The sequence below is a fragment of the Dipodomys ordii genome, unplaced genomic scaffold (assembly GCF_000151885.1).
Source record: "Dipodomys ordii isolate 6190 unplaced genomic scaffold, Dord_2.0 Scaffold2, whole genome shotgun sequence".
NCBI lineage: Eukaryota > Metazoa > Chordata > Mammalia > Rodentia > Heteromyidae > Dipodomys > Dipodomys ordii.
In genome coordinates this window covers 30,251,827-30,278,829 of record NW_012267218.1, presented here as the reverse complement: position 1 = coordinate 30,278,829, position 27,003 = coordinate 30,251,827, and the positions used below count along the sequence as shown (strand labels likewise).

Here is a 27,003-nt window from a genome sequence, read left to right as displayed (position 1 = left end):
CACTGTGGCTCAAGTGGTAGAGCGCTAGCCTTGAGCTGAAGAGCTGAGGGACAGCGCCCAGGCCCAGAGTTCAGGCCCCAGGACCGGACCCAAAAAAAAAAATGGCTCCACAGTTTGGGCTCTGATGAGCTATATTGTCTCCATAAGCAGAAAAGAGAGAAATTAATGACAAAAAAAAATCTCAGATATAAGTTTCAGAAAATCACAAAGAATAGCTGCTGCTCAAGTTAATTTTGCCATTTGTTTTGTAGTAAAATCTTGTTCTACATCATGGGAATTTTGCTCCTCAGAAAAAGATGTTGCATTAAACTTAATTTAGACTCATAAATGAAGTCCCCCCCCTTTTATATCACCTTCAATACTGATACTTCCATTTGTTTCTTTTTTTTCCCATTTGTTTATTTCTAATTGCCAGGCATGTAGTTTTTATTGCATGGAAAGCTTGTCTTATATGGGTTGGCCCTCTAGAAAGTATCATTGGGCCAGGTATTGTAATCCTGTACATGCCTGTAATCCTAGCTACTCAGGAAGCCAAGAGCTGAGGATTGCGGTTCAAAGCCAACCTGGCAGGAAAGTCCCTGAGACTCTTTTCTCCAATTAATTACCAGAAAACTGTAAGTGGCTCTGTGGCTCAGGTGGTAAAGTGCTATCCTTGAACAAAAAATATTCAGGGACAGTGTCCAGGCCCTGAGTTCAAGCCCTGCACTGACAAAAAAAAAAAAAAAAGAAAAAAAGAAAAAAAAAGAAAAAAAAAGAAAATAATCATTGGATCTCTTAAATCATGTTCTTTGCATTAAAAAAAATTAACTTAGTTTTTTTCTAGACTTCAAAAGGTTGTATAACAAAGGAGTTACAATTTAATGTGTCCATGTAAGTGTTATGTGCTTTCTGTTCAGAGTCTCCCCTTTCATCATTTTCCATCTGTTCCCTTTCCCCAGACTCATTTTAAATTTCCCACTTGTATTTTTATATATTGAAATTAAATTCCCAGATACTATAATTAAATGTAGAGTCAGCTTTTCAGAGCTGAAGTACTTAGTATCATCAAGTCATACTGTGATGTCATATAACTACAATATAGAAACAGAGCGTAAACTTGATTCATTGTGTGTATGTGTATGTGCATATGATTTCAGTAAAATAAATAAATGGTTACTTTCTCACTTTAGGGAAGAAAAAACTTATTAGGCTGTCCCACAGACTATTGGGGAGAATTGTGTTTCTTTTAGTAGGATTTCATTTTATAGTGAGAACATGGATGAGAGCGAGAGTGATAGAGGTACTACTGGCATTGGGACATTGTTTCCATAGTGTAATTCAGCTAATATATTGTATTCAAGTGTTTGTATGTGTTTTCTTAAAAGAAATTGTTTTTATAACTCAAAAAATAAACATTAATTCAGTAAATGTAGTACTGGATAATTTCTTTGAAATAAGGAGGTAGACTGGAGTTGGAGAGCAACATAGAAACCTGAAATTACTCAAGATAATTTTGAAGCAGTTATCCTTTCAGTTAGAATTTGTTGTTTTTTTTTAAGACTGTTACATATTTAGAAAAACAATTTAGAAATCATTTCTTTGAAGGATGCAGTTGTACAAGCAAGCATAATCTGGTAAGGAGAGTAATATGGGTGTGTATATATATGTATATGTTAGTCTGATTTCCTCATTTTCATACAGTAAAGTTTATGAATTTTGGCAAATGTTTACATTCATGTAATCACCACAACCAAGCATTCTACCACTTCCCAGAATTAGGTTGTAGTCTTTTGTAGTCAAATTCTGTTCCTACGTACTAACTGTGGAACTGGCTGATAGGTTTGCCTTCCTGTATTTTTTCCTGTGTTAGAACACTGTATAGGGAGTGGAGAACCTTAGGAGTGGCAGAACCTTAAATGAAAACGCTAAGGTGGAATGTGAAGCCCTGAATTCAAGCCTTTCTACTGTTGCATGTGCACGTGCGCGCACACACACACACACACACACACATACACGTGCACACACATATATACCCACACAAATTAATAAAAACAAGAAAATAAATGGAATGTCATATAAATGAAATCATGCAATATGTATCCTTTTGAAATCATGAAGTATGCATTCTTCATTTAGCTTAAGGAATTTGAGATTCCTCAGTATTACTGTGCATGTGAGCAGTTTATTCTTTTTTTTTTTTTGTCGGTCGTGGGGCTTGAACTCTGGGCCCGGGCGCTGTCCCTCAGCTCTTCAGCTCAAGGCGAGCGCTCTACCACTTGAGCTACAGCACCACTTCCAGCAGTTTATTCTTTTTAACTGCCAAGTAGAATTTTCATTCCTTTTTAATGTATGTGGAGTAATATTCCATTGTATACATATATCATCTTTTTAAAAATTTTGTTTTAAAAATTAATCATCAGTTGAAAGAGATTGAATCATTTCCGTTTTTGACAGTTAAAAGTAAAGGCACTATTCATCTTTGCCCTATAAGTTTTTGTGCAAACTTAAGTTTTCATTTTTTCTTGGCTAAATTGCTTAATATGATGAGTACATGTTGAACTTCATAGAAGTTACTCAAATGTTTTGCACAGTATCTGTACCATTTTAAATTCCCATCAATAAAGTTTAATGTTTTCCTCTTTCTCTTGTCCTTGCTAGTGCTTGCCATTGTCAATTATTTTATGTTAATCTTCAGTAACACAAAAATAATGTTATTATAAATATCAAGTTATTTATAAACAATAAAGGTAGTATTTTTCCAAGGTTCCTATTTCCATAATAAATGATGAACTTTTTCCCATGTATTTGTCATTTATGTGTCTTTAGTGATGTTTCTTCAAATCTCTTGCTTATTTTTAAAAGTTGAGTTGCTTTGTGGTTTTAAAAATATTTTTTAAATCTGATATAAAACAAAATTATATGTATCTAACACATTGCATATATTATAAATATATACATACCTACATTATAATATTTTATGTGTATATACATATTTGCATATCTATTAGGCATAGGTCAGTGGTAGAGTGGCTGCCTAGCAAACTTGGGGCCCTGAGTTCAAATCCCATATATGATACATATAATACACATACTATGTTATATATATGTATAATGTATAATATACAAACTATGTTTTAAATGTATAATATATATACTATGTTATATATATAATATGTATGCACATACCTACATATAATATAGAATGAAAACACTGTTTTCAAACAACAATCATTTATTTGCTGTTTTATTATTAAATCTTTATTTACTCTTGATTTTTCAATTGGGATAGCCTCAGGCTTTCTTTCTATTTATTCATGCTGTCAAATCACTGTGGTCATGTACTCATCTGATGTAGCTGAGCAGTCCAAGATGACTTTGCTTACATGTTTGGTGGTTAGTTGGAAACATCAGCTGGTTGCTTTCATATTCTCTTTCTACCAAGATAGTCCAGGTTTCTTCTACAGTAGTGTTCCAGGCAAGAAGAACAAGGACAAGGCCTCTTGTTCTTGGGAGCAGCCAAAGAGCAAATGTGTCATTGTTGCCTCTTGAGTCTGTGAGCATCAACTGTATAGACAATAGGGAATGGTGGTTTTTTTTTTTTTTGTAGAGGAAGGACATGAGGAAAATGGTTGAGGGAGATTTATATTTTCCTATGGACTTCGAAAAGTTTTTGTCCGGAGTTGTAGTCTCATACAATATTAATCTGGACATGAGATAAAGCATACTTACATTAATATTAATGATTGAATCTACTGGCTTTGGAACTACATGCTTAAATTTAGCTTTACTCAAGCACTATATTCTTGCTTTCTAATTGCTAGCACCTTAGGTACACATGTAATAGGCTTTTTTTTTTAAATCACTAAGAAATAATCACGTGGTCCTTTTATCCATCATGTTTATCTTATCTCAATTCTTAGTAAAGTTGCTATCAGCTCATAGAATTTTTCAATAAATTGTTTCTATTGTATGTCATTTTCCAGTTTTATTGATTTCTGTTCTTAATTTGATAATTTCCTGTCTTATGCTCTCTGATTTTGCTGTTCTAAGCTTTTTCATAAAGAAGTTTGATCATTGACTTTTAAAATGGCTTATTTGATAGAATATGTTGAATATTCCTTATCTGAATGCTTGGGACTAGAAAGTATTTCAAATTTTTAAAAAATATATTTTGTCAACGTTATCAGAAGAGTACCCTTATATAAGAATGCGAAATCTGAAGTGCTCCAAAATTGGAAACGTTGAAAAAATAAATTAATTTTTTATCATCTTTAAATAGTTGTACAAAGGGATTTCAATTCAATATGTTGACTTATGTGTGTAGTGCATTTAAACTCATGATCTTATGCTTGCTACGAGCTCTACCATGGGGCTATATTTCTTAGGGTCTCACTTCCTGTCCAAGTATCTGGACTGCCATCTTCTTATATTTGTTTGTTTGTGACACTGAGATTTGAACTCAGAGCCTCACCTCACATTTGGTAGACAGGCACTCTACTACTGAGCCTTGCTTCCAACTCTATTTTGTGCTGGATGTTTTTGAAATAGGATCTTACTTCCAGCCTGGGCATACACCTGAACTTTGATATACATATTTTAGGCTTCCTGTCATTACTGAGATGACAAGTGCCTTTCATTATGTTTTCCTGTGATGAGGAATGGCATGAATTTTTCTATCCAAGCTGATCTGGAAACATGATTCGACCAGTCTCAACCTCACACATAGCATAGGATGACAAGCACATGCCACAGTGACCAGCTGTGAATTGAGATGTCCCGAACTCTTTTGCCTGGCCTCACCTCAATCTGTGATCCTCCCAATCTAGGATTACAAGTTTGAGTTACTGGTGCCCAGCTTGATCTTTCCAATTTTTACTTCTAACCATAGCTGGATGATAGGCATTTGCCACCACCTGTAGCTTCTTTCCATTGAAATGGAGTTTAATGGACATTTTTTCCTTTATTTTGCCTAGGCTGGCCTGGTCCTATGATCATAGTTCTTATATGACCTTAGATTTCAGCTTCCCAATATAGTGTGCCAAGCTGTTGGTTGAAGATGGTCTTGTGAACTTTACTTGTTTACCTATTTATTACCTAGATTGGCCTGGAACTGCAGTTGTTCTGTTCTCAAGCCTCCCTGTTAGCCAGGATTTAGAGGTGTGAGCCACCAGCAACTGCCTGCTTTTCACTGTCATTCAATTAAAAAGCCTCTACTTTTTGTGTGTTCCAATTGAGCTTGATGTGCTTTCTAAAAGTATCCAATAAAAAACTGGAAAATGAATCTAGAATCAGGGAGTGAAAAGGAGAGAAAGAAGTCAAGAAAGATACTTTGGGGAATTGTCTACATAGAAATTATTGCTACAAAATATACGGAACAAAGTAAAAATTCCTCATTCATTAGATGCTGTATAATTTTCCTAAACTCTGGATTTCAAGAGAAAAAAATGAGAATAACATCAGTATGTGTTTATTTGCATAATCAGCAAGAATCTCATATTGTAGGAAAATTCCTTTTCCAACCAGTGGTGCACAGGTTAAGGTGCAGGGAAAACAGTAACTGGTTATGTGTTGTAGAAGAGCATAGTACCACATAAATACTTTTACACTCTTGACAGAACCTTATCAGACAAAGTGCATAGAAAAAGTGATACTATACTTATTATCATTTGTTAAGGTCTTTCAATTGTGTTCTTACTTGGGTGATATGAATTTCTGTGTCCTTATTTGGAGAAGTGCCAAATAAGAGGTTTAGGACATAAAGTAGGTATATTTATGTCAGTTGTTTCTTGCTGTTCAGTGTGTCCAATCAGAACACTGACATAGTATCATTACCTATTGCCTTTTCATATACCTTAAAAAGTCTTAAGCCAATTCAGCATATAGAAATCGAGGTCTGTATGGAAGATAAAAAGGTAAAATCATCTGAGAAATAGTGAACTTAGTGAATTTGGATATTAAAATACAACAATCCATTTTGCTTATAGCCTATAATAAATGGATTTTGTAATGCCAGGTCCATCAGTGAACAGACATAGTCAATAGCTTGTAATGCTACCCATAAGATTGCTGCAACTGATAAAAATTTCATGGCACTTTTCTCTGGATTGTTGTGATATATTTCATTGACTAGGTGTTGGGTCACAGTAAGAATAGATGTAAAAAAAGATGTTAGCTTCTCCTTTTACTCCTAGCATATTAATTGTCCTAACAACAGTAGCAGCAAGACCAGCAAGACAATGAAAATGATATGTCTCAATATGTGTTACTGTATATCCAGATGCATTCTAATCTCTGTATGAATATTAACTCATGATCCCTTCAACAGATGTATGAATAAATCCTCACATTTTCTCTGTGATACAGAGGAGTATAGTCCTGTGATTTGCTGATGCTTGTACAAGAGCTGTGATTTTTAGATCTAGAGTTCAGATCCAGGTGCTGAGATTTCAGGGTGCATATTCTTTTTAATGTTTTAAATTTAATTCTTATTATTTTAAGTAATTGTACAAAGGGTTTCAATTCAACATGTCAGTTTTTAAATGCAATGCATCTTAATGCCACCCCTTTCATCATTCTTCCCCTCCATCCGTCCCAAGCTCACCATTCTCTCTCAAGTTACTTGGTTCCTTTTATTTTTATATATATATATTTATTTATATATACATTGATTATTATGCATAATCCACATTCTCAGTCACATTGTTATGATAGCTCTAGAAGTAACGTTTGTGTGGGTCCAGTAGGCCATATCATATGCCATAAAGTATGTTCTCTGAAAGCAAGTCCTCTGCCAGATTCCTTTCCTCCCTGTTTACCACTAAGCATACTCAACAAGTGAGACTATTAGAGGTAAAGAAGAAACACTGCATAATGATAAAGGAGTAAACACTTCAAAGAATGGCATAGCAGTCTTTAACTTGTATGTATTTAGCTGAGTGTCAAGTACATGAGGCAAAAATATGTGAGGCTAGAAGAAACAGCTAAATTTAGTATTATAGCTAGAAGCTCAGTGCCCCTCTTAGAGTAATTGGTAGGTCAAGCAGGCAGAAAATCAGGAAGGATATAGTTGACATGATCTCAGCTACCAATCAACTTGGCACAGCTGACATTTGTAGATTACTGTATCCCTCTACAGCAGAGTACACATTTACTATTGAAAGCCCTTCTATTCTGCTGAACTCTGTTATTTGGATCAAGGCATATCTTAAAAACTCCTTTAGATGGTCTTGCCATAATGAATAGATAAGTCTGTGTATTTGGAATTGCATGTAGGGAGACTGTGGGCTATAGGAGTTTCTTATAGTGTCTTGAGAAAAATTCCTTTCCCTCTTCGTTACAAGCTCTGTTTACCTCAACAAAGATTGCTCAGTAGAAATCAGCTATGTAGAAAAAGACCCTGCTTTCTTGCTTTATTCATTGACATTAATAATATTTGGAAAACAGTATAAGCTTCTGGAGATAGCCATGTGGGGGTGTTTGTGTGTGTCTGTTATTATTGGGGGTATTGTTATTGCTGCCTCGTACATTGCTGCCTTGTACATGGTGAGCAAGTGCTTTGACATTGAGCTATACCTCCAGCTCTGATTTTGAAGAGTAAAGACAGTCAAGTAGACATCTTTTATTTTATAGTTGATAAATCAGGTAGTATAGACCACTAATATTATATATTATATATCATATATTGTACAAATTATATACTATATAAATAAATATGTTATATATAACATTTAATATAGTATAATATGTTATATGTAATGTTACATATGTTATATAAATATATAACATTTATATAATGTACAATATGTAATGTATTATATATTGCATATTATATTATAAACAAAGGAAATTGTGTAACAGTTACAATGGTACTGTATAAATTGTGGAGTAGGAAGGAGTATCAAATTTGGTGATTTCTTCTTTCATTTTTTTAGTAATTTAGGTTTCTTAGAAGTACAAAAAATTAAATACATTCTACTGTTTACATCTAGCTTGTTAAACAATTATATTACTTACCTATCACTGTGTAACACGTTACCAAACTTAAAGAGTATAAAATTTTATCTCACAGTTTCTATAGATTAAAGTGAACGTGCCTAGCTGCAGAAGATGTTGACTGGCTTGTAGTTTCATTTCAAAGTTTAAATGGGGACAGATACAGTTCCAAGGTCACATAATCAATGGAGTTCACTTCTGTGGGGCTTGTTGGACTAAGGTCTCAGTTTCTTGTGTTTGCTAGTGGCTGTAACTTAACATTGAGCAGTGCCCAATATATCTTACTTCATCAAAGTCTTCTTTGAAAGACTTTCCTTGAAAGAAATATAGCCATTTCATTATTTCAGTAAGTATACAGCTGGATTTTGGCATCATGTAGGATTCATTATTAGTTTTTTTGATGTTATATATAAATTAGTTTATTTATAATAGAAGTAATTTCCCACCTTTACCCTCCACCCCCCCTTTTTTTTTTTGGTTGCTCATGAGGCTTGAACTCAGGCCTGGGTACTGTCTCTGAACTTTTCTACTTAAGGCTTGTGCTCTACCACTTTGAGCCCCAGCTCCAATTCTGGTTTCCTGGTTGTTCATTAGAGCGAAGAATCTCAAGAACTTTGCAACCCAGTCTGGCTTTGAACAGTGATCCAGGTTCTTAGTCTCCTGAGTAGCTAGGATTGCAGTCAATTTCCCTTTTAATCTTCACATAATTTAGCTCTTAAATGATACCACTGTTGCCAAATTAAAAGATAATTATGACAACTGTCTTTTCTAACAATACTCTTTTGTATATTTGTATATAAATTGTAGTTAAGGAGAGGTTATACTAGCATTATGACAATTTTTTATTTTCTTAGTCTTGACAGGATACAATTTATTTTATAGTCCATTACATCTGGTTGAGAAAATTAGAATCATGTTGCTCTAATTTAATATATGGTTTTGAATTTGCCTTTGAGATATAGAAAATACAACAGTGTACTTAAACATATTCTGCCATATAAACATATAGCTTGAAAGGACCATAAATGTTACTGTGGTCAGTTGTGCTATTTTTTTTCTTTAATTTTCTAGTTAAAATAATATATCATGTAATAAATTATCAGTTATAGTTCCATGTTTTATTTATGGTGAACATGTACTTTCTTTCATTGAAAAAAATTTTTTTGGTAGAAATTTTATGCTCTTCTGAAACATGATAATAGAACATATGTTTATTGGCAGTGCATAGGAGATAAAATTTATAATCTCAGATACTGGGGAGACAAAAGGTCAGGAGGATCATAATTAGAAGCTAGGCCAGGCAAAGGTTAGCAAAACTGTTATCTCAACAGTTCATGTGGTAGTTCTTCCTTATATTACCTACAAGGAAGTAATATGTAGGAGAGTCATAATTCAGTGCTCCCCATTCCCACATAAATGTGAAACTAACTATCTAGCATGTATGAGACTCTGTTCAAACCCAATAACAGAAGTATGTTTATTTCATTATTTCTAGATGTTTACTCCTAATGTTTCCTAATTTACATCTTGAAGTTCAGCCTTTAAGCAGAATAAGGCATAATTCTCCAGAAGTGCCATGCTTCATGCCTCTGCCCTTGTTCATTTTGCTGTTTTACTGATTCAGCCTCACACATGATGAAAGCACACATACAATGAAAAATGTATACTGCCATTATAACTAACAAGAAGAACTAGTAAGCTCTGTAAGTGCTTGATATACTGTAGGCAACGTGTTTTGTGTAAGTTGTTGAATAGAAAATGAGATACTTTAGTACATTGCAGTGCGTTGAATATACATTAATAACTTGATTATCAAAGATTAATCAGAGAGCACAGAAACTTCGCTTTTTCCTGGATATTCTGATATCCAGGATCTCATCTTTCTGATGCAAAATAGGCAGATAAACAATAAAACAACAGTGTTTTACAGTTGTTTCTTTTAATCTTTTAGATTTATATCTAATTCAGCAACTAATAGTTTTTACTTCTCAATATTAAACCGCAACTGCCCTAGAGATTAAGGAAAGTGAATTTACTGTCTTTCACTATCTTTGGAGACATTTAAATGTAGAAGAAATCAAAGTGCAAATAAAGTCAAAAGATTGAAGATGTGAGTTCAGAGTTAAGTTCTTCTAATATTTAAGTGTATCTTATGTGCCAATTTCTAGCAGCTTTCACATAGATTTTTCTGTAATTATTTAATATCAAGTGAACATTATTTTGTCTTATGCCATTCTTTTGCATCTTTCAGTATTTAACTCTAGTTTGTGTTTGTATGTGTTTGTAGTTGGCATGTGGGTTTCTGAAACCTCATTCATTTACACACTCCTTTATTCAAGCTTTGTTGTCACATAAACCTGAATTTATATTTTACCTTTGCTATTTAATTCTAAGCTAGTGTAAACTCTGTTAACTCACTTTCTTTGAGCCCTGATTTTAGCTCAAGGCTAGTGCTATCACTTGAGCCACATCACCACTTCGGCTTTTTCTGCTTATGTGGTGCTGAGGAATCGAACCCAGAGCCTCATGCATGCAAGGCAAGCACTCCACCACTGAGCCATCTTCCCAGCCCTCTTTCCTGTACTTTGATCCTTCTTTCATTTCCTCCTTCTCATCTCTTTGTCTTTTTAGCTTTCTTTTCCTTATTTTTGATTCGCTTTGAATGTCTTCCTTATTCATTCTCCTTTTTCTTCCCTTGTCCCTAAAATTAGCTTTTATTGATTGGATGTTCACAGGACCAAGCATAGTTAACCTTCTTAGTTTATATAAACTAAATGACGATAGGAAATTAACTAATGTCTGTCAGTTCAAATTCTGAATTTCTAGGAGAAAGAAACTAGTCCAATTTATCCCAGATATGCATGCTGTGTCCAATCATATATGGGGGAAAAAGAGGATCACATAATACCACCATGGCTGTTGAGTCAATTCTGTAGATGATAGCAAGGTTTACATTAAAGTGGCTGGTGGTTGTCAACTTAATACTTATCTTATTCTGCTATAATTATTGCATTAAATCTGTGATTTTCTAGTAGGCAGCCAACTGCTGGTACAAAAGAAAGTACCATCTATCACCACAAAGTAGATGCCTCATGAATATTGATTGCTTAAGCTTCCTGGGTTAAAGGAATAATCATCACTAATTTAAATATTAAGCAACCTGCATAGTATAACAGACTTAGAAATGCAGTGTAAGCCTGTAGGTTTTCTTCTTCTCTTCATTAAAATGCACTTATTAAATTCCTAATAGAATATGAGGCCATGCCCAGAAAATTACTTTGACCTTCCCCTGATCTCTAGTAGCTATTATTAAGGCATACATGAGACATTGCAAACAGCCATAAGAAGTATAATCAATCATACAAGAACTTATATTTAATGCAAGTTTAGGATACATTTATATGGTTTGTGTTGCAGTAGTAATATCAGAGACTGTTGAGGTAGATACTAAAATGAAGTGCAGCTGTGAGATTTACACATTGCTATTTAGTGTTTAAAAAACACCAGTATAGTATGCTCTGAAACTTTGTATTACTAAGTATATATATATATATATATATATATATATATATATATACACACACACACACACACATATATATATACACATATATAGTATATATATATGATCCAATAGTTGATAAAATATTTGTTAAAAAACAATATAAGGACTGAATTGCCAGAAAGTCTTAAAAGGATAGATAAGGTAGAAGTTGAAGGACTTGCTAACATTGTCTGCTTTATCATCTTAAAGTATAATAGTAAATTCATTAAGTAAACTTGTTAAATTATAGGTCATTTTTAGGTATTTTTATTGATTTGTACTCATCAAAATAGTATATTTCATTTTATAAATTGGCACATAAAATGGTAGAGCTCTAACCCAAGAAGGTCTTATGTTAGATCATTAGTGATCAAATGTACATGCAACTTTAGAGTAAATTAAGAGATTTCCCTGTAGTCTAAAAAGATTGAAGAGATATTTTTAAAATGCAAGAGAGACTACTGTATTATCCCATATGTTCAAGAAATAAACAGCAAGTGGTAATTTAAAAGATGGCAAATTGAAGACAGCCTTTTATGATTGTATTAATTAAAATGGTATGCCCTGGTTAAGAATCATGAAATAGTTTTCAGGTTTAAAAGTGAAAAAAATTATAGAATGCTGAGAAAATCATTTTATTAGCTTGCATGTTGTTTACTTAGTGAATCTAAGGAAAATTTATATTATGTATTCACTGGTTATATATTCATTGAGTCTAAGGGAAACTTGTAGAAAGAAATGTGGCTGCCATTCTGTAAAATAAAATTTAATGAAGAGAAAGCCTTTCTTGGAAGAGCTCTCATTTCAAACCAGACTGACGGTTCCTCAAAAGACTACACATAGAGCTCCCCTATGACCCAGCAATCTCACTTTTGGGGATTTACTCAAACGATCACAAACAAGGCAATACTAAAGCTACAAGTACAACTATGTTTATCACAGCATTATTCACCATAGTTAAGATATGGAACCAACCACATGCCTCTCAGATGAATGGATCAAGAAAATGTGGTATATATACAGTTGAATTCTATGCTTCCATCAGAAAAAATGACATTGCCCCATTTGTTAGGAAATGAAAAGACTTGGTAAAAATTACATTAAGTGAAGTAAGCCAGACTAAAAGAAACATAGGTCCCATGGTTTCCCTTATCTGCAATAACTAGTAGTATATGTCTAGGACAAGCAAAAGAGGTCAAAAACTATGTACATATGACCATATAACCTGATGCTAAGCAAAATTAACCCCAAGATAGGGACGGAAGAGATTTTATCTTTCTTGTTCTTTTTAATGTACTTATAATGCACTATGTAAATTTTTTTTGTTTCTTTGTATGTTCTTCCTCCATGGTACAACCCTGTTGTCACTGTATTTGATTCCGGTGTCCTGCATCTTGTATATATATTTTTCTACTTTGGGGAGGGGAAGGGAAATAACAAAATGCTGAAACAAGGATACAGGATGACCCATTGTAACAATGAGATGTACAAGACACTATGTAAAAAACGAACTTTACAACTTGGTGGGGGGAGGGGTTGTTGGAGATGTGGGAAGGAAGGGATGGTAGGGGAAGAACAAAGGAGGAGGTAACAATGTTTGATAGGAAATGTACTCATTACCTTGCTCATGTAACTGTAACCCCTCTGTATAGCATCTTTACAATAAGAATATAAAGAACAATAAAAAAGAGGACAAATATATGTGTTAGCGCATTCACAAGTTAGTGTGGACATTGGCTAGGTTAGCTTCTGTTTCCAATTAGATGCTTATATGTGCTTTTCATTTTGCATAGAAACCATAACTGTTATGTGCTTCCTCAGTCTATAAAACTCACTGGGTGGTGATGAGGTATTAATCAGTAGGTAAACAGTAGGATGATTTGCAACTTAGAAATATAAAATAAAAAAAATTAAAAAAAAGAGAGCTTATGGGTCAGAATAAGGAAAAAGGAGTATCTACATTTTAGCCGTGATTAAAACAGAAGATAAGCAACAGGAACCTTTAAAGATATTGAAGGAAATACTGGTTAATTATCCTGAGTTCATATTTAATGTTTTAGGGAATTGTTATTTATTTACTTTTTTTGTTCGTGGGGGCTGAACTCTGGGCCTGGGCACTGTCCCTTAGCTCTTCAGCTCAAGGCTAGCACCCTACCACTTGAGCCATAGCACCACTTCTGGCTTTTTTCTGCTTATGTGATGCTGAGGAATTGAACCCACGGCCTCATGTATGCGAGGCAAGCACTCTACTACTGCGCCAGCTTCCCAGCCCCTGTTTTTTATTTTTAAAAATAAATTATCAGGCACAGTTCTCGTGTTTTTGTTTTGTTTCCAATTAAAAGATATTTTTGGGATCCTCTAGATGTTACTTTACAGTAATTTTAGCCTGATATGTATATTATGATCATAATAAAGCTTATTAAGGAAGGAGTTACTTAGTTAACTTAGCTAGGGCTGTAATTTTAGCTACTTGGGAGGCTGAGATGTGAGGATTGTGGTTTAAAGGCAACCTATGTAGGAAAGTCCATAGACTTTTCTTCCCTTAACCACCAAAAAGCCAGAAATGAAGCTGTGGCCCAAGTGGTAGAGCATCAGCCTTAAGCAAAAAAGCTAATACAAGAGCAAGAGACCCTGAGTTCAAGTCTCAGAACTGGCACCAAAATAAAATAAATAAAAATAAAGATGAGCTTTTCAAGTAGAATCTTATGTGCATTTAGTAAAAGCTAGATTTCATATAAAATAACCTTTTTTCCATATTGAGGAAAAAGTTATGGTTGTAAGAAAAAAAATGAGTAAGTCAAGTATTTATTTATACTTGACTTACTCATTTTTTTATAACCAGGCTAATCTGAGTCTTCTGAATTTCTGTTTACTTTATTTCTTCTTGACTTCATTCCTTTTTTTTTTTTTTGACAGTACTGGGGTTTGAACTCTAGCTTTTGAGCTTGTTAGGTAGGTGCTCTTTTTTTGAACCACGGCTTAGGCCCAGATTTTTGCTGTTGAGTTTTGGGATGGTGTCTCAATTCTTATCTAGGTGCTGCCTGGACTCTGACCCTCTAGGTTTCCTGTTGTGAAGTCTTCCTGTCATAACTGTCATGATACATATGAGTCATCACATCTAACACTTGTTGAGATGGAGCCTCACAAACTTTTATATAGGGACTGGCCTCAAATCTGTATCCTCTTTTTTATACTATGGGGCCCTGCTTTCAATGATTCAAAATGGTTCACTTTCATCCACTCAGTTTAAAGATATATCTTCTCGGTTTTTTTCTTTTTATAGTAGTTGTTGATTTAATAATTTTTGATGCTACAAGAGATTCCCATTTATTTTAAAAGGTAATTCAGAGACATGGTAAAACATTGAAATAGTGTAAAAGGATAAATGATGTCAAAATGGGTTTCCCTGCCAACCTAGCCTCTTAGTTCTCCTTTTAGAAGCAAATGCCCCTTGCTATGACTTTCTTGTACATGCTTTCAGAGATACCCTCCTTCCCTGTGAGTAAAGAAACTGAAAGAGTATATGACATACAAGTGATCTTCTTCCCCAACCTGTGTAATTTCCTATCTCTGTCTTTGGTTTTGGGAGCTATTTGACTTGGTCCTTATAAGTTTATGCAATTTTCTTTATAATCTTAGACAAAAATAAGACTCACTGATCTTGAATTCTTGGACTGAAAACTTAGTATGTTCATAATTATATAATCATGAAAAACATTACTTCTCTAAGTCTTTGAGGCTGGAAAGGACTTTGTATTGAATATGTTTTTATCCAGCTTATCTAGTTCATTTGTGACTCAATAAAAAGAGATTCATTCACTGAAAGGGGAGGAGTTTATACTTTTGCTACAATCCTAACATCTTACATGAAGTTGTTTTTACTTAATGGAGCCAAATAATATATAGCAGTGGGAAATTTCCTTGAAACCTGTCTCTTTTTCTCCTCCTTCATAATTTACCAAACTGAGGAGTACTAAAAATGAAAAGTTTCGTTGCCTGCAAGGCATCATGTTAGAACCTAGAGTGTCAGCAATCCATTTCCTAACTGTGGATTTGTGTCTTGAATGCATTAGGGACATCAGAGAGTGACAGTTCATTTGTAAAGTGAGAACACATTAAGAACCTAGTACTGCTCAGTCCTCAGTCTGGTGGCACATATATACAATCCCAGCACTCTAGAAGCTGAAGCAAAAGGATCAAGGATTTAAAGCCAGCTTGGGCTGCAGATCGGAGGCCTTTTCTCAAAAAATATAAAACAAACAAACTAAAGAAGATCTTCTGAGCTTCTTTCCTCCATGCCCAAGCATGATGCTGTGACTACAGACTCCAGACAAAAATAAAAGATTTTCAGAATAGTAGAATTTAGTAGTTAATAGTATAATTTAATATCTCAGTTCAAAATTGTGCTTAAGCCATTGTTTTCTTCATCTCCTGGTATTTCTTAGAAAGATGTTTCCTGACATATGCCTAAAGACAAAGAGTAGTGATGCTTTTTGACCTTCTGTCACTTCATCTACCTGGATAAAAAAAAATCTTGATGGAAAGCTGGAACTACTCAAGAGGTTGAAATCTAAAGCCAGCTGAGGGAGAAAAATCCTCTTATCTTCACACACACACACACACACACACACATACCTCTTATCTTCACACACACACACACACACCTCTTCACACACACACACACCTCTTATCCACACACACACCTCTTACACACACACACACACACACACACACACACACACACACACACACACACACACACACACACACACACACACACACACACACCAGAACCAGAACCAGAGATGCAACTCATGGGAAAAATCCTCTTATCTTTAAACACACACCCCAGAACCAGAGATGCAACTCAAATGGTAGAGCTCTAACAGTGAGGGATTTAATTTTTTGAGTTCCAAGTATATTTTAGATATGAGACCCTTGTCCATTGTATGGCTAGTGAAGATCTCCCAATCCATGGGCTTTCTATTGATCTTGCTAGCTATGTCCTTTGCCATGCAGAAGCTCTGCAATTTCATGTAATCCCATTTGTCCAACCTTTCTATGATTTGTTGTGTTTCTGGGTCTCTATTAAGAAAATTTTGGCCTGTGCCAAGGAGACCTAGGGTTTCTCCTATTTCGTCCTGTAATGTTTTCAGAGTGTCTGCTTTGACTCCGAGGTCTTTGATCCATTTGGAGTTGATTCTGGTGCAGGGTGATATATAAGGATCTAGCTTTAGTAGCTTTTTTTGGTCGTGTAATGGGAGTTGAACTTAGGGCCTACGTGCTGTCTCAGAGCTTTTTTGCTCAAAGCTAGTGCTCTACCACTTTGAGCCACAGCTCCATTTCCAGCTTCTTTGTGGTTAATTGGAGATAAGAGTCTGAGTCTTTCCTGCCCCCATTGGCTCTGAGTGGAGATCCTCAGATCTCAGCCTCCTGAGTAGCTAAGGGTTACAGGCATAAGCCACCATCACTCAGCTTTTTTCTTTTTCTTATTTCTCTTTTTAGTTTATGACTTTTATTCATACACAATCACTTGTCTTCAGGTTTGTTGAAACCGTAAGTTATGCAACACTTGCCATAATAATGTCTGTCAAAGTGGCTACCCATAAAAACTCCAGCACAACATTCATCTGAAGGGCACTCTTTACGAAGATGGCTAATTTTGCCATTTTCATCCACCTTGTAGTATTTCAGGACAACCAGTTTAGCATTTTTTCTCTTATGCTTGTTCTTCTTGGGAGTGGTGTAAGACTTCTTCCTTTTCTTAACACTACCCCGAGGTCTCAACAGTAGATGAAGAATGGACTCCTTTTTAATATTGTAGGTAGATAAACTACATCCATCTTCCAGCTGCTTACCAGCAACCATAAGTCTTTGTTAATCAGGAGGCATTCCTTCCTTATCCTGGATCTTGGCCTATTACATTTTCTGTAGTATCCAAGGGTTCAACCACGAATGGATGGTATTCCCCATAAGGGTTTTGACGAAAATCTGCATCCTAGCAGTGGTCCTATTGCTGATGGTAGATCAGAAAAAAGTTCAGCTTTATTTTTTTCTATCCAGTAAGCTATCAAAATCCTTAGCCTCTGGGCAGTCCTGTAGAGAGTTTAGAAGATAAAGAGTTAGAAACTAATTTTAGGTAGAAATGAGGATGCTATTATAGAAAACGCTATCCTTTTAAAAGATACACCAAACAAAGAATTATGTTGAATTTTGACCATGTCTAAGACTTTGTTGAAGACCAAACTTAAAAATATGGATTAGTATATTCAGTTGAAGAAATTTCTACTTTAGTTAGTGTCAGCTCTGCTTCATCTTTATCTAGAAGTGTTTCTTAAAAATTAAAAGTGTACTTGAGTGGAAACAAAAGCTCCTTTTAGGAAATTTGTTTTGTGGTTTGATTGTATTTTCTGAAGTATTCTAAATTCTTATGCTAGGGAGTGACTAGCATGGGATAATGAAGTACTTGAGTTAGTGCCTTTGCCATGATGAGTCCTTATAGCTATGTGCTGGAAGACTATACTTAGAACTAGTCCAGGTTAGATTCTTGTTCTAGACATTCAGAGGATTCTGTGGTCTATAAGGTTTAAATGTTTCTTTTCAATATTTTGTCCTAAGCATTCGTCTTCATTTAGTAAACCAATAATTACAGTGTAATTATCATTTTACCCTACTTTGAACTTTATATATCTCAAAGATTTACGGTTGTATAAATAACCAAAGTCATAATTTCTTATTAAAGCTATTTACTGCTTTCTTTTTTTTTTTTTTTTTGTCTGCCATGGGGCTTAAACTCTGGGTTAGGGCGCTATCCCTTGGCTTTTCAGCTCAAGGTGAGTGCTCTAACACTTGAGCCACAGTGCCACTTTCAGTTTTCTAGTGGTTTATTGGAGATAAGAGTCTCAATGGACTTTCCTACCCTGGCTGGCTTTGAACTGTATCCTCAGATCTCAGCCTCCTGAGCAGCTAGGATTACAGGCGTGAGCCACCAGCACCCAGCTGCTTTCATTATTTTTAAGAAGAGGTTTCTAGTGGAAGTTTGTTTTTATCAGGTCTGCTTGTTATATAAGCTCTGAAAAAATTCAGTAAGTGCCCCGTGGATTTGTTGTTGCTGTCAAGAAATGTATTATAGAAAATTTCTTCCAAACTTTGTAAAAAAAAATATATATATATACATTTTAAAGTATAGGATGACTTTCTAACAGAGCCAGTATTGGACACTTACTTTAACCATGTAAGCCAAGAATAATTGTCCAAATTCCCCTTGATGATTTGTAACGTGTTATTTTCTTCTTTTAAAGGTATTCATTTCTAAATGCAAAGCATGAGTTCGTAAAAAGTTTATCAGTTGTACTTTTGAAAAAATAATTGGATTTTCCATTTACTCATTTCAATTTTACAAATGCTGTACCTTTTATTTCTCATTCATGCTTAGATGGGTACATGACAGAGCTTATTATTTTTCCTCTGCCTTTACCACTTACTGTTTCCTTCTAGCTCTGATAAGTTATTGGCTGTTTAACTTATAAAAAACATAGTTATGGGGAAACTTGTATGTGTCAGAGACTGTCAGATGCTAGGTATGGAATAGTACCCGAAGATTTGAGTGTTATGTGGAGGAGAGACAAATGGAACTTAATTTAGTAAGTCATAGAAACAACCTAAATAATCAACAGTGGGAATAAGTTAATAAATTAAGATGTTTCCATGGGGTAAATATTCTGTAACTGCTAAAATATATAGATCATTTATAGAAAACCATGTAGGAAAGATACTGTTAATCATTGTTGCTTCTATTGAGTTCATGGAGACTAGACTTGTTTATTATATATAATTTTGTATCTTTTTAAAAAAGCAACGCCCATTGGGCTGGCAATGTAAGGTAGAGCATTTGCCTAGCATATGCAAGGCCAACCATTTTGTCCCTATCACTTTAAAAAAAAACAAAATACCAACTATACTTTTTTTTTTTTTTTGGCCAGTCCTGGGGCTGAATTCAGGGCCTGGGCTCTGTCCCTGAGCTTCTTTTGCTCAAGGTTAGCACTCTACCACTAGAGTCACAGCGCCACTTCAGGCTTTTTCCCAGACTCCAACTACATTCTTTTATTTTTATTAAAAATCTCAAAATAACTAATATTTTATAAAATTAGTAGTGTGCTAGAATGAGCAGATAGGTAAGCAATTGGATTTCTGTCAAAAAACTGAATATATTAAATGAAGATGAAACCTTGACTTCCTCACTCTTACTTTTTTTCCCCCTCAGAAATGCCTTATTTTAACATACTTGAAGGGAACATGAGCAACTATGTAGTTTACATTGTTCTGGTTTTGGCTGCTAATTATGAAAGAATGCTTTAACTCACACTTGTCAGAATAAAATAAAGAAAGACACATTTTCTGGAGGACTGAACTGAGACCAATCTAATGTTGTATCATAGTATCTTAGAACTGAATTTGAAAACAGGTTATTCCATGTGATTCCATGGGGTAGCTTGACTCTCTACCTCTTCTTGATTTCATTTAAATCTGAAAGTTATAGTAAAGTTTGAATATTGTAAATGAATAATTTGAAATTTTTGCGAGGTAAAAGATAAATACAGTCATAAGAAGTAATGTATATTAAAAAATATTTTCAGCTGGGCACCTGTGGTTCACGCCTATAATCCTAGCTACTCAGGAAGCTGAGATCTGAGGATCATAGTTCAAAGCCAGCTGGGGCAGGAAACTCGGTGAGACTCTTATCTCCAATAAACCACAAGAAAACTGGAAGTGGTGCTGTGGCTCAAGTGGTAGAGTGCTCGCTTTGAGCTGAAGACTGCAGGGACAGCACCCAAGCCCAGAGTTCAAGCCCCACAATTGACAAAAAATAAAATAAAAAATATTTTCTCTCAATACAGGACCTGGCTTTTCCAATGCATCTAATTGGGTAGACTCTTGCAAACCTTGACATTTGAATAAATGTAATTACTTGTGCTTTTTCTGGGAATATTCTAGTCCCATGGGTGGCCACTTTAAATTCTATGTGGGGGGGAAAAAAGAGCATCTGTGAGTCATTGAATATAATTCCAGTTTTCAGCCAGTTTCTTTCATATTTATAGTAGTCTATGTTATGTTAATCTTAGTAGTTTGTTGACAGCATGACACTATTACTGATTCTCTTTATAGATTTCCATTTTTTTTGTTAAGTTTATTTTTGTGAAATGTATGATCTTTTTTTAAATTTTTTTTGGCAGATGTACTCTTATAGCAATGACTAAAACTTTGAGTAAGTTGCCTGAAAAATAAATTGGTTAATTTTTTCTGCAAAAAAGATAATCCACTTGATATTCTTAGTGGTAATACTTTAACATTATTAATATGATGCCTGAAGTTGAGAATCAAATTCATTAATGATAAGCAACTGCTTACTTTAATTCTAATTTTATAAAGGATTTTTCTGCTATTAAAGAGTACTTCAATATGTGCAGGCTCAGAAAACAATCTAACTCCAGATCTCTGTCACTCAGATTGAACAAATGTTGCTACTTTTTCCTATTTGCTTCAGATTGTTAGGAAAAAAAAATAGATAAAATTCCCTTCCTTAGTCTAGCTTTTCTGAGGAATTACTATTCTGAGTGTTGTAGATACTCCTGACCACATTGATATTGCAAGTATGTATGCATGAACATGTGTTATTTTATATGGCTTTAACAGGTTTTTAAAAAATAATATGTTTTTTAAAAATAATAGGTAGAGTGCTTGCCTAGCATGCATGAAGCCCTGGGTTTGATTCCTCAGTACCACATAAACAGAAAAAGCCAGAAGCAATGCTGTGGCTCAAGTGGTAGAGTGCTAGTCTTGAGGAAAAGAAGCTCAGGAACAGTGCCCAGAGCCCCATGACTGGCAAAGTAATAATAATAATAATAATGTTACATCTATGTGCTCTGTGATTATAGTATGGATCTTGAATAACCACAATTTATCCATTCTTCTGTTAATGGACATCTAGTGTCTCCTTGTGTATATGTGTTAAAGTTTCTTTAGGGTAATTACCTAGGACACATTCTAGACCATAATATATGTGCATCTTTAACTTCAGAGCACTTTAACAATATTGTGTAAATGGATTGTTTTAGTTTTACATTCCTATGCTATGGGTTAGGGTATGTCTTTCAAATTAGTACGTTGAAGCCCTACTACCTTAGAATGTGACTGTATTTGGAGATAGGGTTTTCTTTTCTTTTTTCTTTTCTTCCCTTTTCTTTTCCTCTCTTCTTTTTTCTTTTCTTTTTGTTTGTTTTTGGTAGTGTTCCAGGGACTTGAACTTTAGGCCTGGGCCTAAAGTTTTTTTTTGCTCAAGGCTAGAAACAGCTCCATCTCTGGCTTTTTGCTGGTTAGTTCGAGATACGATTCTCATGGACTTTCCTTCCTGAGTTGGCTTCAGATTGCTGTCTTCAGATCTTAGCCTTCTAAGTAGCTAAGGTTGTAGGCATGAACCCACTGGCGCCTGACTAGAGACAAGTTTTTAATAGATGCTCATTATTAGTTGAGATTCAATAATTTCCTAGTTTAGTGTCATTTTTCCTAACATGCATGATGGTATTTTGTCAAATCTTTTCTGTAATGGTCATGTGTGTTTTGTAAAATTGTAAATAATGTTGACTTTTAAGTAAATAAATAAGTTAAATTGGTAATTTAAATAAGTTATGTACTTAAATAACTTAATGTTAAATAAAATTTGAATATGTGGGGTAAATCTTATTTAACTATATTAACTATGCTTATTACATATGGTTGGGTTTGATTTGCAAATATTTTAACCTGATTTATTTATTTTTGTCAGTCCTAGGTCTTAAACTCAGGTCCTGGGTATTGTGTCAGCCCTATATGAAAAAGCCTCTTCTGCCCAAGGCTAGCACTCTACCACTGAACCACAGCTCCATTTCTGGCTTTGTTTTTGTTATTGGTATCTTCAGATCTCACCCTCCTGAGTAGCTAGGATTACAGGTGTGAACTACCAGTACCTGGCTGATTTGTAAAAATTTTAAACTTTTTGAAGTGAAGCATGGTGGCTCATACCTATAATCCATTGCAATTTATGGCCAATGTAGGCAAAAAATTACCTATATTGTCTCAAGCCAAGAAGCCAAGTGTGGTAATGCATGTCAGAAATCCAAGATGCATGAGAATCATAGATAGGGAGGTTGAGGTCAAGGCTGGCTCCAGGCAAAAATGGGAGAACCTATTCAAAAAATAACTAAAAGCAAAACCGTCCAGAGCTCAAACCCCATTTTGTTAAAAAAAAATAAAATAATTTTGAATCCCTCTTTATGAGGAATATTAGTCCAGGCTTTTCTTTTTTCATAGACTCGTCTGGTTTTGACATTGGAGTAATAATGGTTTTATAGAATGAGTTGAGAAATACTCTTTTTGTTTCATGATCAGACAGTCTGTTCAGCATAGGGCTTGGCAGAGTAGCTGTAAGTCTAAATCCTGGACAATCACCTAATTTTAAATGGGTCACAAGAATGATTTTACATTTAAAAGTGCTATCATTCACTCATTCACACTTTATTTATTCATTATGTTGGTACTGTGGCTCAGGGCCTGCGCTCTGTCCCTTTGCTTTTTTTATATAGGGCTAGCACTGTACCACTTGAGCCGCAGCTCTACTTCTGGCTTTTTTGGTGATTAATTGGATGTAAAAGTCTTATAGACTGCCCTGCTTGGGCTAGTTTTGAACTACAATTCTTAGATCCAGCCTCCTTAGTAGCTAGGATTATAGGTGTGAGCCACTGGTACCTGGCTAAGTCTTTACTTTTAAATATTTGTTATATATCTGTGTAGTAGTGTAGAGTTTAACTGTTGGCCTGAAAACCTAAAATAATTACTTCTTGGTCCTGTAGGGAAAATTTTGTCAGTTCTGTTGACTTTTCTTGGTTCCACAGATTTTTTTTCCATTACCTTTCTTATTTCTATTTCATTGATTTCTTCTCTACTCTTTATTATTTTTCCTTCTATATAACTAGAATTTCATTTGCTCCTTTTTTTTCTCTTTAAATATAAGATGTAATGTAAGCCAGGTGCTGGTGGGTTAGCCTGTAATCCTAGCTACTTAGGAGCCGGAGGTCTGAGGGTCATGGTTCACAACCAGCTGGAGTGGGAAAGTCCATGAGACTTATTTCCAATTATCTGCTCAGAAAAAAATGGAAGTGGTGCTGTGGCTCAAGTGGCAGAGTGCTAGTCTTGAGCAAAAGAAGCTCAGGAACAGTGCCCAGGCTGAGTTCAAACTTCAGCACTGGCCCCCGCCCCCCAAGGGTGTATTATCTGCAATAAATCTCATTTGTTGTATTTTTTTAAATTTTAAGCATTGTATATTCATCTCTTAAGTTCAATTTGGGCTTCTACTGTACTTTTAGTATTCCCTCTATCTTTGTCCTTTCTCTCTGTTTTTCTCTCTCCCCTCAGGATTGAACCTAGGACCTTGAAACATGCTAGTGTCCTACCACAGAGATGGGCTTTCACCCGATATCTCTATCTTTTGTAATACTGGGATGGAACCCCCACATTAGCCAGCACTGAACAAGTGGGTTATATCCCTAGCCCAGCCAGTTACAGTCATTGCTTTTATATTAATTTTATCAGTTTTGAATTGGCTGATTGATTTTTCTCCTTACTCCAGGTTGTCATACAGATATTCTTAAAAACATTCTTTTGTGCCGGGCGCCGGTGGCTCACACCTGTAATCCTAGCTACTGCAGGAGGCTGAGATCCGATGATCGCGGTTCAAAGCCAGCCCGGGCAGGAAAGTTCGTAATAAACTGCTAGAAAACCGGAAGTGGTGCTGTGACTCAAGCGGTAGAGCGCTGGCCTTGAGCTGAAGAGCACAAGGACAGCGCCCAAGCCCAGAGTGCAAGCCCCACGACCAAAAAACAAAACAACAAAAAAAAACCCACATTCTTTTGTGATTTATTTAGTGGTAACTAGTTTGCTCCTTTTTTTTGTTTTAAGTATGAAGGAGCTGCCCTTTAACATAGCAGTTTATGAATATAATGCATCTTGATCCGTGCTACTCCGTTCATCCCTGCCCATTGCATCTTCTTTTTACTTTATTAATTTTGTAGACTGTACATCGATTTCTTGACTGCTTTTGCCCCCGCCCTCTTCTCTTCGTTTGTCTACTCCTCACTCCCTTGGTCTCACTCCCATCTTGCAAATATCAACTTGGTGCTTATTTTCTTGGTCTTTGGCTTTGTCTTTCTAAGGAATACACTATTTGAATTCTCTAGAATCTCCCATATTTCAGATAATACTTTTGTAACCACCTAACATGTTCACTTGTTTATAAGCTAATTCTAGCTACCACACTTGAGGAAAACCATGCAACTTTTGTCTGTCTGGGCCTGACATCAGTTAATATAAATTTTCTAAGTTTTCCATTTCCCTAAAAAATAGTACCATATCATTCTAATGAATGAATAAAATTCCATTGTGTATATATACCACATTTCTAGATCCATTTGACTATTGAGGGGCATCTGGGCTGATTCTATACTTTAGCTATGGTGAATAGTGCTGCAGTAAATAATGGTTATGTTGGCGGCTTTACTGTAACCTAGTTTGTGATCTTTTGGATAAATGCCCAGGAGTAGGATTGCTAGGTCATAGGGTAGTTCTATAATTAGTTTTTTTTTTTTTTTTTGAAGAAACTCCAAACTGCTTTCCAGAGTGTTGGAAAAGTTTCCATCAGCAGTGGATTAGTGTTCCCTTTTGGCTACATCCTTGCTAGCATTTGTTATTGTTTGTTTCCTTTATGGCCAGAGATGTTGAACATTTCTTCTTGTGTCTATTGACTATTTTTACTTTTCTGAGAAATCTCTCTTTAAGTGATTAGTCTATTGCTTTTAAGAATTGTTATGTAGGACCTAAACGAATATTTAGTGTAGAACTAATTTCCACACTGCTGAGGCCAAATCCATCTTAGCATTTTATCTACTGCTCAGGAATTAGGACATTTTCTAGTTTGGCTGATAGGATCAGTAACTCTCCCCATACAACATTGTTTCTTCCACTAATTCCCTCTACTCTGTGTGTGTGTGTGTGTGCATGTGTGTGTGTGTGTGTGTGCGCGCGCGTGCACGCACGCATGCCTCATGCATGCTTGTCCTCAAAGCCTCCAGCTCCACTTTGGTTGCGCTCTACCACTTACGTGAGCCATACCTTCTATCTTGCATTTTGTTGGTTTACTGGAGATAGAATCTCTGCAGACTTTTCTTTCCTGGCTGCCTTCCAACTTCAGTCTTCCAAAGTCCAGACTTCTTAATAGTAGGATTTTATTTGTGAACCACTGGTGCCCAGCTCACTGATCCCTTTAGACAGTTTCCCAAGCCTTTTCTCAACACATCCTTATCTCTGTTGATGAGTACTCTGCTGATTCTCAAGACTTCTGCAGGTCTCTGGAGTTGTGGCTTAGGATCTTCTCTATAAGACTCCATCCTCCAAACTTTTACTATTAACTCTACTTCTTAAATTCAAGGGATTGACTAAGCTCCACTTAGGTTTTCTCTTCTCCATATTCAGTAGTGAAAATTTTCTTAAAATAGTAAGTTAAGCAGGCTCAGACCTGTAATCCTAGCTACTTAGGAGGTTAAGATCTGAGTATCTTGATTCAAAACCAGCTGGGAAGGAAAGTCTGTGAGACTTTCTCCAACTACCAAAAAGCCAGAAGTGGAGCTGTGGCTCAAGTGGTAGAGTGCTAGCCTTGAGCATAAAAGCTCAGGGATAGTGCTTAGACCCTGAGTTTAAGCTCAAGACTGGCACCAAAACAAAAACGTACTCTTCCCCCCATTCCCCAAAACCCCCTAAAACCCAAAGCCGTAAGTTAGAACACTTGTAAGGTTCTCATTTGTTTTTCTTCTATGGGGAGCACTGCCTTTTGTTACCCAATTCATTTTTATTAGAGCATTTAAAAAATAGTATGATTAAATTTTAATTACTTTCTGGCAGGATAGTAAATCTGATCTCTTTCTCCACCTTAGCCAGAAGTAGAGGTCCTGTATGTCTTTGCATAGTAAATATAATAGAACATTGCATTTCCTGCTTATTTTGTATCGCTAAATTATATTCTAGAAAATGACATCTTTGTTCTACAGCATATTGCTGCCACAGTAAATCCCAAGAGGTAAAACTTTATTTTTGTTTTCACATGGTTTTCTCGAAACTAACCATCTAATTATGAAAGGAATTAAAGACCAAGTTTTTAAAAAACACCATTTTGAAAACTACATTATCAGGACATGCTGCATTGGTAAATGTGTGTAAATATGTGTTTATAAATTGGATAGTTGTACAAATAACTATTTTTATCTTATCATGATATTCATTGTATATCTACAGATGAAAGCCTCTTCATTCATAGTCCTGTTCAATGTTAATGCAATAATTTCATGGGAAATTATAATTATTTTGATAAAACTGCAATAATAACTTCTTTACTAAAAGCTGCAACA

General features: G+C 35.2%; 1 protein-coding gene and 1 pseudogene across 6 annotated transcripts in view; one reads left to right on the top strand and one right to left on the bottom strand.

The window, feature by feature from the left end:
- The window catches only part of Fut8 (fucosyltransferase 8 (alpha (1,6) fucosyltransferase)), a 154,032-nt gene that overhangs the window by 59,689 nt on the left and 67,340 nt on the right, over nt 1-27,003 (top strand). The window lies entirely within an intron of this gene.
- Nucleotides 17,045-17,512, bottom strand: LOC105986078 (annotated as a pseudogene).